This window comes from Ursus arctos, unplaced genomic scaffold, assembly GCF_023065955.2.
Source record: "Ursus arctos isolate Adak ecotype North America unplaced genomic scaffold, UrsArc2.0 scaffold_9, whole genome shotgun sequence".
Lineage (NCBI taxonomy): Eukaryota > Metazoa > Chordata > Mammalia > Carnivora > Ursidae > Ursus > Ursus arctos.
The window spans coordinates 74,986,097-75,001,633 of record NW_026623111.1 but is presented as its reverse complement, the minus strand read 5'-3'; the positions used below and the strand labels follow the sequence as shown (position 1 = coordinate 75,001,633).

At 35.0% G+C, this 15,537-nt stretch overlaps 1 protein-coding gene across 5 annotated transcripts in view; it reads right to left on the bottom strand.

The window, feature by feature from the left end:
* BMPR1B (bone morphogenetic protein receptor type 1B) overlaps nucleotides 1–15,537 on the bottom strand; it is a 380,630-nt gene that overhangs the window by 136,816 nt on the left and 228,277 nt on the right. For 3 of the 5 annotated variants that reach the window (XM_057309683.1, XM_057309686.1, XM_057309685.1), the window contains exon 1: nucleotides 14,031–14,345. The gene's annotated coding sequence lies outside the window, so the exon portion shown is untranslated. Of the gene's footprint in view, nucleotides 1–14,030; nucleotides 14,346–15,537 lie in introns of those variants that run through there. The other 2 variants (XM_026509697.4, XM_057309681.1) reach the window with 1 other exon arrangement.

Genomic DNA, 15,537 nt, shown 5'->3' with positions numbered 1-15,537 from the left:
ACCAATTTTCATCCTTTCTTGCTTTTAGAGTGTCCTCTGATTAAGACTTCTTTTCATTTTAATGTTGTTGAATTTATTCATCTTCTTTAACATTCACTCTGTTTATACCTAGTTGAAGAAATTCCTATCTTACCCTAAAATAATAAATATATCCTTTTCTAAATATTGTAAAGTATGGTTTTTCATAGTTGAGTCTTCCACACCGAATTTGTTTCTGTTTATAGAAAGAGGGGAGTAGGGATCATTTTTAATTTTCCATATGGATATCTGATCACAAATTATGTCGCCAGCGTGGATTCATGGCTCACTGGGACTCAAAAGGAAAAAGGATCCATAGGCTGGTGGTGTCTGCCATGGACAGATGCATTAAGCAGCTGAAGCCTACAGTGTATCACTACATGAAAGATGAGAGAGAGAAGAAATAAAAGAGAGAGAGTGCTGGGAAAAGAAAATGAATTTGATAAATTCACCCCATTCACATTTTTATGACTTTTTCATAGTTTACATAACTCTCCATAGTCATGCTGTCATCACTTTACCCCATACAGTGTGAGACAACATTCAGTAGTTTATTTAAACTGGTCTGTGTTCCTTATAAACTCTTTATTGACATACCAACACAGCTTATGAAAACCTTTAGGAAAATATTACTATTACACTATATACTGATAAAGAATTTTTTTGTGATAATTCAGTGGTTCTCAACTGGACTCCCACATAATTCCACAAGCTCACTACAGGTGTTCTGCTGCTAAAATCATATTAAATTCTTTTCTCAATATCAGAAACAACTAAATTAAATTCATAACAGTTTCTCAATATTAACACTCTCATAATTTTTTTTTCCTTAAATGACTTGCACCTGCTATTCATTATTTCTGCTAGTGTCTGGGATGGGTTATCACATAAGTATATATTTATTTCTTTACACTTTCATATACTATAAACTAATCAAGTTTAATAACTACTTTGATAAGGTCAAAATATTGGTTTTTCAGTTTGGGATCTTTACCCCACCCTCACTTATCATTAATATCTCCACTCATAAAATGTATATACTTGCTTCAAAGCTTTTGTGGGAGCAAAAGACCAAAAGAAACACTGGGTGTGGAAATGTTTTTAAAATGTAAAACACTTTACAAACAGGAGTTAAAATTTATAATAACTTTAAATTATATCTTACGAATATGGGGCTAGGACAGTCATGGAAAAAAATCAACAGATAATTCCTAAAGTCAGTTTTATCCAGTTTTCATTTCTTCTACATCTTCTTTAAAAAAACAAGATCCTTAACTAGACTAAAAATAGAATTTATTTGTTTACATGTCATTTCCTACCTCACGTAGTTTCTAATAAAGTTCCTGAAAAGCAGAGCAAGACAAAGGTAAGAAGCTAATCTACAAGTAACTCATCTCCAAACAATATGAAAATATGTTTTTGTAAAAGCATAATCCAAAACTTCATGCCATCCCAGTGTGATTGATAATTAATGACAAAGTCTAGCAGAGTCTAAGCGAAATCAAAGAATGTATAGAGTACGGATGAAGATTTAATCTGCCTCAAACACATTTTAGAGTATCACATGGACTTATCTGGAAAAACATACTTTCCTATGTATTTGTTATTAAGTCTTTGCATTAAAAAAACTTTGATGAAGTTACGAAAGTAAGAAAAATGCGAATAATATACTAAAATTAAGATTTCCTCTTTTGGATTGCAAATATCAACAGAGCCTTGTCTTCTTCATAGGGAATGGAGCTGCTGTGCTCTGGTCTGGGCTGCTGTCCCATTGGGGAAAAGCTTTCAAGGCCATGCTACTTCTCTAACTTTTAGAAATTTGTAAGAGTAGAAAGCTGAAATTACCTATTTTAAAAGAAAGTCATACACTACACCACAAAGTTTTTAGGCTCAGAAAGAGGTGGGTGCCAATCACACATCTACTTTCCAAGCTGTGTGATCTTAGGCATGATTATTTAATCTCCCTGAATTTCCATTTCCTCCTCTTTAAAGTAGGGATAATAAAAACCAACTCACAGAGTTGTTATAAACATTAAATGAGATTGTTATCATATATACAAATACCTAACATACAACATTGACCAAGTTACCATTAAATATGAGAGAATAAATGACTTTACAGAAATTTTGAAATATACTAGCTGTATTTTAACATTTATGATACCAGTTTCTCTTACTTCCCAGCAATGAATATTTCTGTTAAAATTAGAAAGGTTTTCTTCAAGTTGCACAAAGGAGTTTTCTGATATAATTGAGTGATAGATGGAAGACCACAGATAAAGAAAATGCTGAAGTTAAAAACAAATCAGTAACAACTTGGTATGATAGATAACTGGCTGAGATGCAACAGACATTTATGAACAAGATAAAAAGTAATCGGGAAAAGCAGGAAGGGGAGGCGGAAGGAGAGAGAGCAGGAAGATGGTAATAAGGGGTGAGAAGGAGTGATAGCCTGCTTGACTCGTGGCTCAATGGTGACTCTGTGCTGGCCACCGGGTCATCCCAGGTCAGCCTATTTTTTGAACTGTCCTACACGTAGAAATGAGCAACCTTACAGTAAGTATGTGATAAAAGTACAAAGGTCAGTTGGCCATCTGTGTGTTCTGCATGCCTTATGGGTTTGTAAACTAATGTCTGATCTGAAATATGCTCTATGTCTCTAAAAGCAATAATTAATACCACTGATAACATATAGTTAATAAACAGAAACATATATATCACAGAAAATATCTCATTAAAATCTGACCAAAATTTAAGAAATTGATTCTCAACCTCTAGGCAAATCATATGCACTTTGGACTATCAAGAAATTGAAATCATGTTAGTATAAATATCACATTTCTTTTCCACTGGGGGACCGTGCACTGTAAGAACAGCTTCAAAATGACAAAACCAGCTCCCTTATTTAAGAACACATAGTTTCAGCAGACATATCTTAAGCTCACGTTGTGCTTTGGGAGCTGTACCAATCTGCTTTAGACTATAATAGTACAAGAAAAAAAAAAAAACATTCTAAATAATTGTCTATTTCTATCAATAATTTTTAAAGATTACATGTAGAGCATTAATGAGTAACTCATGACTATATGGATTGTATGGTGGCCAATTTAAAACAAATAAACAAAAATTGACACATTCAAAGAACTGTAGATCACTTCAATAGAACAGAGTGTCCTAGGTCACCATGCTTTCCTTCTCTATTATTGTCAAGTTCGATTTGCCAACAAGCCTCTGACAATAAACACAGAAATAAGTTTCAGGGTTAGTAAGCTAAATTACCACTGTGAGTAATGATATAATAATTTACCGATGAAGTTGAAACTGGTATAGAAAGAAATGAAAAAGAGTGACTCTTACTGAAGTCAATTTTACATATAAAAAGAGTACATATTTACCTGGGAAATTAATATATGAAATTATGTATGTTATTATGTCCCAACTATACAATGTGCAGTTCTAATCATCTTTATAGTAAAGCAGAAAACTAAAAAAAAAAAAAAAAAATGACTGAAAAAAAGAGGAATAATATGAATGACCTATTTAGAATTTTTAAGACTATTCATTAACACAGATACTAATTTTCCAAGCAATAATACAGCAACAATCCGCTTATTAACTAAAAGGTTAATTTATTATCAAGTGTTCCCAGGCAGGGCTATAAAACAAAACTGTAACAGACTTTAGTGTAAATTTTACCACAGACATACCAATGTGTCAACAAAGGGCAGAGTGACCCAAGGTGAGAAAAAAATCCTATATTATCTTTAGGCAAAATTATTTGCCTTGACTTACAGAGGAAAACAAAACAAGTTACTTCATGATGGCCAAATGTATAATAAACAATTAAGACTGTAAATGATGTCTTGGTATAAACTTTATACATAGGTTGACACACACATACACATATACAAACACCAACTGTATTTATAAGGTATGTCCATCCATAGCAAATTAAGCTATCCTCTTTTACATCATTTCAGGTAACCATTTAGTGTACAAATACTAAGTTCTAATGATGCCAAAATATCTAGAATTTCCTCTCCTGCTTTAAATACCAAAGTTTTATACCACAGCAACCACTGTGAGTCTCTCAACCGAGCAACTTAAAATAGAGATGATAGCAAAAGATGCCAGTTTGGTAGACTCATTTCTCCCCTGAATGAAACTTACAGTTTAAGAAACAAGAACTCAAATGGAACAGTCACTTCCTGCTAAACTGGCAGCTCCTTGTCAATTTTCCTGCTAAGGTCACGAGCAGGGATGTGAGGGAGGGAATGGTGCTGTGTCTTACGCACAGGATGGAGAGCTGTTAACTTGGCTTGCAATGGAAGAAAATGATAACACCAATAGAAGTACTACAATTTGAAGAAGTTAAAAGACTTTTTTAGTTGTTTCTGAAATGATTTAAAAATAATAGGACTATTTCTGTCCACCCTACGATTCTGATATCTTCAACACTAATCCCAAATAATAAAATGCTCCTCATAGCACTGATTTTATTGACTTGTCTCGAGACTTTGAAAATCATTGTTCCTGAGCTCATTTTTCCACAAATGGATGCAAGTTGGGAAGGTCCTTGGTACCTGACCCTTACAGACTCACATCTATTACCACTTATGGCAAAAAGCATGATTTCTCTAATTGACAATGCTTTCTTAAAAGATGGACTTTGGCCAGAGCTAAGTTTAAATCATGACCCTATCACTTATTATCTAGGTGAGGTTAATCAAGCTACTTTACATTTTGAGGTCTCAGTTTCTTTATCCTAAAAAAAGAAATCAGAATAAGTCATTCAAAGGTATGTTAAAAGGATTAAACAAAATCATATTAGTTAAATTTCTTGGTAGAATGCCAGATATATATCTAGAAACCCCTGATAAATGGTAACTATTATTAATGCATAATTTCTCACACAGAATCATATTTTTATTAGGTCTGCTTTAATATAAGTAATATATTCAAATTCTCTTGTCTACGATAATTTCAGGGAGCATACAACTTGAATCCAAAAACATTCTAACATGTTCCAATCCTTAAATCACATTTAACAAAAGGAATCCTCACGCAATGTTGGTGGAGATGTAAATTGGTGGAGTCACTATGGAAAACAGTATGGAGGTTCTCAGAAAATTAAAAATAGAGATACCATATGATTCAACGATTCCAATACTAGGTATTTACCCAAAGAAAACAAAAAGACTAATTTGAAAAGATACATGCTTCTGTATGTTCACTGCAGCATTATTTAAAATAATCAAAATACAGAGGGTTAGTATTCAAAGAACCTAAACAACTCAATACCAAAAAAAAATAATCCAATTAAAAATGGGCAGAAGACATGATCAGATATTTCTCCAAAGAAGATGTACAGATGAACAACAAACACATGAAGAGATGATCAATATCACTCGTCATCAGGGAAATGCATATCAAAACCACAATAGGACATTATCTTCTACCTGTCAGAACGGCTAAAATCAAAAAGACAAGAAATAACCAGTGTTGGCAAGGATGCGGAGAAAAGGGAACCCATCTACACTCTTGGTGGGAATGCAAACTGGTGCAGCCACTGTGCAAAAGAGTATGGAGGTTCCTCAAAAATTAAAAACAGAATTACCATATGATCCAGTAATTTCATTATTGGGCATTTACTCGAAGTAGACAAAAACACTAATTTAAAAAGGTATATGCACTCCTATGTTTATTGCAGTATTATTTATATTAGTTAATTTATGAAAGTAGCCCAATGTACATCGATAGATGAATGAATAAAGAGGAGTTGGGGTGTGTGTGTATATACATATGTATGTATACATACAAACACATACACACACACATTTATACACACAATGGAATATTACTTAGCCATAAAAAAGAATGAAATCATGTCATTTTCAACAAAATGTATAGATTTATAGAGTATAATGCTAAGCAAAATAAGCCAGTCAGATAAAGACAAATACCATGATTTCATCATATATGGAATTTAAGAAACAAAACAGAAGAACAAAGGAAAAAGGGAGACAAACCAAAAAAGCAGACTCTTAACTATAGAGAACAAACTGATGGTTACCAGAGATGAGGTTGGTGGGGGGATGGGTGAAATAGGTGAAGGGGATTAAGAGTACACCTAACTTGGGGCACCTGGGTGGCTCAATCGGTTAAGCATCCGATTCTTGATTTCAGCTCAGGTCATGATCTCAGGGTAGTGAGATTGAGCCCCACATTGGGCTTCACACTGGGCATTGAGCCTGCTTAAGATTCTCTCTCTCTGCTGCCCCCCTGTCCATGCTTGTGCTCTTTCTCTTAAAAAGGAAAGAAAAATAAAAGAGAGAGAGTAAAAAGACTACACTTATCCTGGTAAGTAATGAGTAATGTATAGAATTGTTGAATCACTATAGTGTACACCTGAAACTAATAACACTGTATGTTAACTATACTGAAATAAAAATAAAAATTTAAAATAAGTAAATAAAATAGCCAAGATATGGAAGCAACTTTGGTTTTCATGGATAGACAAATGTTAAAGGAAGATGTGGTATATGTGTGTACACACACACACAACCATTATGCAGCCATTAAAAAAAAAAAGATGAGATCTTGCCATTTACGAGATGCTATGGATGGACCTAGAGGGTATTATGCTAAGTGAATACTTAGCATACTTTCTCAGACTGAGAAAGATAAAACTATATGATTTCACTCATATGTGGAATCTAAAAAACAAAATAAATGAATAAATGAACAAAAAGAATCAGACCTATAAATACAGAGAACAAACTAGTGGCTGCCAGAGGGAATGGGGGTTGAGGGATAGGCAAAATGGGTGAAGGGGAGTGGAGGATACAGGCTTTCTGTTACAGAATGAATAAGTCACAGGAATAAAAGATAAAAGGCATAGCATAGGGAGCACAGTCAATGATACTGTAATAGTGTCGTACGGTGACAGATGGTAGCTACACTTCTGGTGAGTATAGCATAAAGCACAGAGAAGTTGAATCACTATATATACCTGAAACTAATACAACATTGTGTGTCAACTATACTTAAATAAAAAAATTTTTAAAAAACATGAACTTTTGTTCGATAGAGATAAAATTTCAAATGCCATATAAATTAAGAGGTAATAAAAGATTTAAATTTGTACCACAGAAATACAAGATAAAGGTGACTTCACAAAAAGTGGGAAAGGGGAATAATGATTCAACAAAAAAACTGAAGTCCTTGTGTATCATAGCATTAACAGTTAAATAAATTAAACCATAAAATCTAGAAAAATATTTTTCCTATTTCTGGATAGAAAAGAGTTTTCTAAGTTTCAAAGGAGATGGAGAAAATATTGATTAGATTTAATAAAGAGATTTCAAAACATACTTAAGTTTCAAAACATAAAAGAAAAACAAAAAGTAACAAAAGCCTATGAAAACAGTTACAACTAATAGAACTTTAAAGAATCAAGATCTTTTGATTCTTTTTTAAAAAAAGCACTCTTCTAAATCAGTAAGAGAAATACAGCCTCTGATAAAAAAGAATAAGTATATAAATAGAGCAATGATAAAGAATAAAATGTTAATAATGAATAATTTCTTCAGATTTAAGTTCACTAGTAATTAAAAATAAAAAATTACCACTTTCCCATTTTAGGAAAGATTTTAAAATTATAAATCTCTTAACGGGCAAGTGTGAAAAGATACATAATATTTATTTGAAGTAGAAAGTATCAATCCAATGGAAAATGTTCACTAAGGGGTAATCAGACTTTTTTCAGATTGGGGAGGTGGGTAGAGATGGTCACTTTTATTTTGCTGTGAAGGAACTGAAAAGAGAAATCATAGGCTGAGGATTGGAACAACCTTCAAGTATATACTCAAGAACTCCTTCATCCGTAAGTATATAAGTGATTTTTTCCAGAAACTTTATTAAAAAGAATGGAAGGGCCCAAAGAACCCTAATTTCTCTGGAAGTGCAGGGGACAGGAATAGAGGAGCAAAGTCTTACTGGAAAATGAGGTGACCAAAATAGCTTGTTTGCCCCACCCTTTAATTGTTTATATATTTTTTAAAGCCCTAGATAAAAGTCAATGTAATGTGGAAAATCAAGTCTCCTTCTTTTGGAGTTTGTTTGTTGGTTTTGTTTGTTTGTTAGAAAGGGAGGGGGGAGGGGTAAGGGGAGGGGGAGAGAGAGAATCTTAAGCGGGGCTGGATCTCCTGACCCTGAGATCAGGAACAGAGCCTAAATCAGGAGTCCAACACTTAACCACTTAACCGACTGAGCCACCCAGGCACCCTGGTTCTTTTGTTTTAATCAAGATTTTTCCAACTGTAATTTAGAACAAACAACTTAAAAATGAAGTTATAAAACAAAATATAACCATATATTTCCTGTTAGAATCCTTTAGATATAATCAAAGTATAAAAATTTGTTTTTGCAGTTTCTGTCTTTTGCTTCAGGATTATCTGCCATGTTGTACTGAAAAGAAGAATAGTTATGGGGGAAAATCTGGTGGGACAACCAAAGACAATGGGAGAAATCAGGAAAGCTAGAAAGGATATCTGCCATTTAAAATATAGGGAGCCTGGGTGGCTCAGTCAGTTACGCATCTGCCTTCAGCTCAGGTCATGATCCCAGGGGTCTTGGGATTGAACCCCTCCTCTAGCTCCCTGCTCAGTGGGGAGCCTTCTTCTCCCTCTCCCTCTGCCCCTCCACCCTGCTCATGCTCTATTTCTCTCTCAAATATAAATAAGATGTTTAAAAATAATAATAATAAAATACACACACATATGTATAAGCTATGGTTATGAGTGGAAAAATACTATATCCCACCAGTAATTATTAGCTTCAACTTTCAGGAGTTATGCAATAATGCAAAGGAGTCTAATACAATACAAAACACAGAGATATGACAGCTTAGGCTTTAGATGCAATATACAGAATAACAATAAAGCAGATTAGACGTGGACCAGAAGAGCCACAGTGATAAAATACTGGCCTTATAATTGCACATTTCTTTTTTCTTTTTAATCAAAATCTTAACGAGCCACTTTAAAAGCTAATGTTTGATACATTGCATTACTTCTTTGTACCACATTCACCCATATCTATAAAATGAAATAGGTAAAGTAGAAGAGCTTTAAGTTTCAACTTTGTGATTAATTTATTCTTCTGTTCTCATGTTCTATGAATTCTATGCCATGCATAGCTATAGAAAAACTGACTGGAAAGGTAAGCTGCTAAAAATAATAAAGTAAGACTTTAATATACCGGTAAAATCCTTTACTCCTCACTCCAACCATAAACTTTTTCAATCTCTTTGATGGGGTGGGGGTATTTTCTGCTTCTATTAGCTTGTTTTGCCATAATCTTTTAATACTGAGGCAAGCTCCTGGGTTTCTCTCATCACTGGCTGACAGGAAGTAAGTACATTTCTGTGTCCATGACAAAAAAACCACACACACACACACACACACACACACACACACACACACACACGGCCTTTCAGTTTTACAATACTAAGATTATTTGATACACCAGTGAGACATATAATTTATAATCATAACCCTCGAGACACCTTCTCTCATACCTATTTAACTACAGGAAAGGTATATGGGCAAAATATATCTGAAGAGAAATTCCAGACTGAATTATGGTCCATTTCAAACAATTAAAAGTCTTCCAAATGTTCTTATGAAAATATCAATCTTATTTTCATTCCTAAGACAGATACAATTCAAGGTTAAACAAACAAAAGAGTCATATTCAATGTGTGGAAGAGATTTATAAGATTTCCACAGTAGTGGAAACTGCTAGTTGTGTATACTAAGACGTAAAAATCAAAATAAGAAAAGTTGTGAATTACTCTAAATTGTCCATAAAGTTTTATATTTGTTTCTGATACACAAAATATTTCATATACAAAATAAGTATTCCATGTATGGTGAGGAAATAAAACACAAAGACAAAATAAATTTTATTTTTATTGACTATCAAAAGTAAAAGAAACAGCTGCTATTTCTCAACTACTTTTTTAAACATTGACATTCTTTTCTTTCAACATTTCTGTTTTGAGAAGCAAAGCCTTCTGACTGAAATGGAATATCACCCTTCAGGTTTGAAAATTTTTAAGCCACAACTTTCTGTTATTTCCTGAAATCACTATCTCTAAAACAGAAGATAAAATTAGGAAGTACGTTCATCAGTCACACTGAGAGCCATTCTACTCTGTAATTTTCTAGGATACAGGAAGATGGACCCAGTCTCTCCAAATATTCTCTCTGGGCTTTTTGAAAGGTGTAACACCGTCTTCAGCTTGCTAGGACATCATTTAATGTAACATAGGAATTCATGTGAAAGCAGCAACTAGCTGATTTCATTGATAGATTTCATCAAATTAAACAACATCTTTGAGCTATATATCCTGAATTTTTATGTGCTAACCAATATAATTTTGGACTTTTATTATTCAAATATAACTTTATGGGTTCAAAGGATATCTACTTGCACGGATAAACACCCATACACACACTGCTGTGACTGGTGGTAGTAAGAGAAACAAAATAACTTTTTAAAACATTGCTAGTCTTGGGACACCTGGGTAGCTCAGTCAGTTAAGTGTCTGCCTTCAGCTCGGGTCATGATCCCAGGGTCCTGGGATCAAGCTCAGGCTCTCTGCAGGGAGCCTGCTTCTCTCTCTCCCCCTCCTCCCTGCTCGTGCTCTCTCTCTCTCTCTGTCAAATAAATAAATAAAATCTTTAAATAAATAAATAAATAAATAAATAAATAAATAAATAAATAAATAAAACATTGCCAGTCTTTCAAAAGCCTTTACCATTTACTTGAGGGGCTTTCCTTCAATGCAATTAATCAAAGTTCTGAAATGCATTAATATAAGAAAGTCTGTAAAGAAAAGTGAGTTTAAAATAAATATAGTTAAGTTTTTCTTTAGTTCAAGTTCTTGAGTATCTATTGAATGCTAGGTCTTGGAGGAACATCAAAGAATGAGTTACAAGTAGCTTATAACTTCATGTGGATAAGGAAGCACAAAACATTATATAAGACTTTGTAAAGTGCCGTGACAAGAGGTCTACACCGGAGGCCACACCAAAGAAGCTGACAGTGGACCAGCAGGGTGCCTGAAAGGGATGCCTTCACTGAGGCTGAAAGGCAAAGATCAGGAAGAAGGTTTTCAAGACAGAAGCAACATAAACAACTCCAGAGAGGAGTAAAACAGTACAGATTGTTTTGAGAAATACAAGATGTTCGATATTGCTGGAGCATGAAACAGAGTGAAGGGGGAACTCTCATGGGTAAGCACGAGTGGGATGGAAAACAACCCAGAAGGATAGCAGAAGACCAATACAGAACAAAAGTAGCAGCTCAATCAAGAAGAATCTCACTGTAAAAAGAGGACTGACCTTTATCTATGAGAAATAGAGAGCCAGGAATGAGAGGGCTTTAGCAGGAAAGCAAAGTGTTCCCTGGGGTGGGAGACTGATCCTTCTAAGGGTAATGTGGCAGAGCCACTGGAAGTATAGGAGGTTAATATTAGTATTTCAAGCTAAATTCACTCATCTTACTTCAACAGACAGTTAACACATGATACAAAAGGTCTTATATTCTGTTTACCGTCCCCCCTTTCTTCTTCCCTTTCTTCTCCTACCGATCGTCCTACTTCTTATGTTCCATAAATGAGTGAACAGAAGGGGGAATGAACTATGAGAGACTATGGACTCTGGGAAACAAACTGAGAGCTTCAGAGGGGAGGGGGGTGAGGGAATGGGATAGACCGGTGATGTGTATTAAGGAGGGCACGTACTGCATGGTGCACTGGGTGTTATATGCAACTAATGAATCATGCAACTTTACATCAAAAACTAGGGATGTACTGTATGGTGACTAATGTAATAAAAAAAAAGGTCTTATAGTCTTTCTTTATAATATGCCTATATATAAAACATATATATATATATATATATATATATATATATATATATATATATATAATAGTTGTTCATAAATATGGTAAGTAACCACTATCAGAATTGACATTAAAGCCAAAAATAATATTGAGAAGGTATCTCAAGTCTTAAAATGCTTGACCAGCCTTCAACCAAAATACATTCCATTTAAGACACTGTCAACCAATGTCACAATTTTCTCTTTGCTTTCTTGTTTAAAGGGACAATTTTCTTTTGTTGTACTAATTTTATTTGGCCCGCTTTCTGCCCACAGTTTCCACAGGGTATTTCAGAAACAAGATACCAAAAGGAATAAAAATAAAATCAGAAAAAAAAAAAACTGTAAGAAAGTAATATCATGTATTTATACAACATATAAAGTAAACAAAAGATACTGAATAAAGAACTGAAATTATAATCTTGATTATAATTACCCAAAGGCAGTAACAAAGAAAAATTTAATTGAGGAATGCCCATTCTAGATCAATCACAGCTGCATTTTCAAAATAACATACTGTTGTCCAAAACCTAAATCAAACCCATTAAGAAACTGGTAGGCAGAACTTGAAAAGGACAAAGAAAAAGCTTGATTCAGAGGCTAAAACAAGCATTAAATGAATGTTAAAATACAGTTTAAATTTAGATGTGAGATTACCCTTAAGGCATTTCTGAATTAATAGAACTGATTTTGAAACATTTTGCATTATTTGGGAAATCACATGAGATTCAATAAAAGTGATATTCTATAATTGGCTTCCTAAGATATTTACTTTACATTTAGACCTATTCCACCTGCTGTTTTGGATGTGGTTTATTCTATTTTAGAATGAGCTGATTTCTGAATACTAGCCCTAACACAAAATGTGTGCCAGAGTATTAGCTTTTCCTTGTATCTTTTTTGGCCTACAGTTTAAGCTCTGTAAGAGAACTGAGTATTATCTTTGTTTTTAACTCAAACGTGTAATACAGAAAATCCCTTCGGAACTATAATCAGCTTCTATAACCCAACCTAAAAATTTTAAATATCATGCTACCGCTTATAGTGCCATAATTTAAAAACCAATGACAGGGAAGCTTTCACTACGTCAGTAGATAAGTTTCACCTAGTTAACGCCCTACTTCCAGCAAAGCAATAGTTACTTTCCATGCCATGTGTAGTAGACATAAACCACAGAAGTTTATAAATTGTGTGGGTGTTCTACATCAGAAAATAATGGAAAACAAACTCTTTCTGTCCTCTTCAGCACCTCTGCTTTTAATATTAACCTGGGATATACAAAACAATGACAAATAAATGAACATCCCACAGCACGGTGAACATGCAGAGAAACATGTCAAAGTGCTAAATGTGATGAAAGGAAAACAAACTACCTATGTCAGCAAGACATGGTCGTTTAATGACTTCAGTAGGGAATCGCTTTCTGTAAAGAACCAACTAGCAAGTCCCTTGGAGAGATAAACTCTCCCCAACACTAATCTGCATCTTGGATTCCGAATTCTCACTTCTCACCACTCCCTGTTCTCTCTGTTCCCAAAGCTAGTCCTTGATTCACTTTCATGCACTGTCAGAGGTCCTGGGCTTGCTTTTAAAAAGAACCCATGTTGCTCACGTTCACGGCGTCTACACTGACAAGCCTACCACATCTTCACACGTTCATCTGGACTTTTCCCCTATTCCATTTCTGCACCACTCACGACTGTAAACTCAGTCATATAGCCCTGCTTTAATCCTGATACAAAAGCACACAAGACTTTACCCATCAGAAGACTTCGAGTTCGTCGGAAGGAAGAAACAGAAAGCTGCTGATGGGACACAACACGAAATCAGTGGTAGAGCACCTTTCCCCACCCCCGTATCTCAGTGTGCCCTGAAGGCACACAGCATTCTCCAGAGCAGTGCAGAAAACTGCACGACCACCAAGAACATTCTTAAACAGCAGGCAGCCCCTCCTTGATAGCTTTAACATGCCACACAGCCCTTTGCTCGCCAGCGCAGAGCAGCCAACAGGGACAGAGAGTTCACGAGGAACAGTGAGACTGAACTGGCTAATTACTTACCTTCTCACTTAGGGCAGGCTTGCTCGTTTAACTTTTTGTTTCCTCTCTTGTCATAGCTCAGCGGTGAATGGTTATGATTCAGCAGAAGTTTGAACCTGACAGTGAAAAAGAATTTTTTAAGCAAAAATATTGGAGATTACTGTTCTCCCCACTGCAGTCTGTCTTTCCTTGCCCTCTGTGTGCGTGTTTCTCTCCGGTTTTCTCTCTGCAAGGCAGCTACGTAGTGGTCTATAAATATTGACCCTGACACTTGCTCAGTGCTTTAGTTGCTCATGGCACAGGTCTGTGTTACTGAACACCGTGGTAATACTCCGGCAAAGTTCTCAGCTGCTCAGACAAAGCTGTGGATTGGCTCACTACCCAGCAACCCTGTGCCTGCCTGGAAATACCATTTTGCTGCCAGCTTTACAGATGCTATGGGCCTTTCCTGAGGCCCGAATCAGGCACAGAAGGGCAATTATGAGGTTTGTCTGAAGAAATAGCTTTTCTCAAGCAGGTGAAGAAAAGGGGGAGGGGGGGCTGGGTGAAGTGAAAGACAAGAAAGGAAACATTTGCCTTTGTTTCGGCCAAACAACATCACCTCAAGCCCTTTATAAAAGTTATACCTAAATTTCATTCAATCAAGCTTTATAAAACTGAACTATTGCATGTTATGAGTGGCCAAAACACAGAGGCAAGCATTTTTACAATTGTTTTTGATTTTGCTTCTCTTTGGGTAAGGCTGCTGTAACTGAGTACTTGGTCGCAAAGAAATGTTTCAACACAGATGAGTTCATCTCCAGAATGACAGAAAGGCACTGAAAAGTATAATATTAATCAGATCAAATTATATATTTGGTGAAAGAGGCTAAAATATAATCTGAAAATTATATGACTCAACATATTAGCTACTTCTAAATTTTCGATCATGACAATTTGAATTATTTTAGTTTATTTTTTTAGTGTAAGGATAAAACCTAAGCCGTGACGCTATATATTTTGCAGGTGATACATACAAGGTCTGCACTATCTGTATATACCACATATAATGTCCACAGTATGAATGATTAGAAAATAAATCAAGTCCATATTTTCTATCCTTCTTGCCTAGAATAATTATATGTTTGCTCTACTGAAAGTTTGTGTCTTGACAGTAAATCAAGAGTAAAGAAAACCTTAGAAATAATCTGGTCACTTACTCATTTTACAGATAAGAAAACCAACCCCTCAGGCTGGTTAACTTATCCACGGTCACATGGCAAGCTTGCAGCAGAGCCAAACCTGGAGTCTGCCCTACTGCTCCCAGTCTGTGCTCCTTCTATTACAAGAGTGATCGTTAAACTCATTCTTATGTTCAAAATCCTATCTTCGTGTGACATTTTACTAAAAACCTTGCCAGGCAGGGCAAATATTATAGCCAGAAAATTAACTAACATAAAACAAAAGTAGTCTTTTACAGTTTGACTCCCTGAAAAAAGTTATGTGCAAGAATTCACTTTCTAACAATGAAAATCCACCCTTGTTTCAT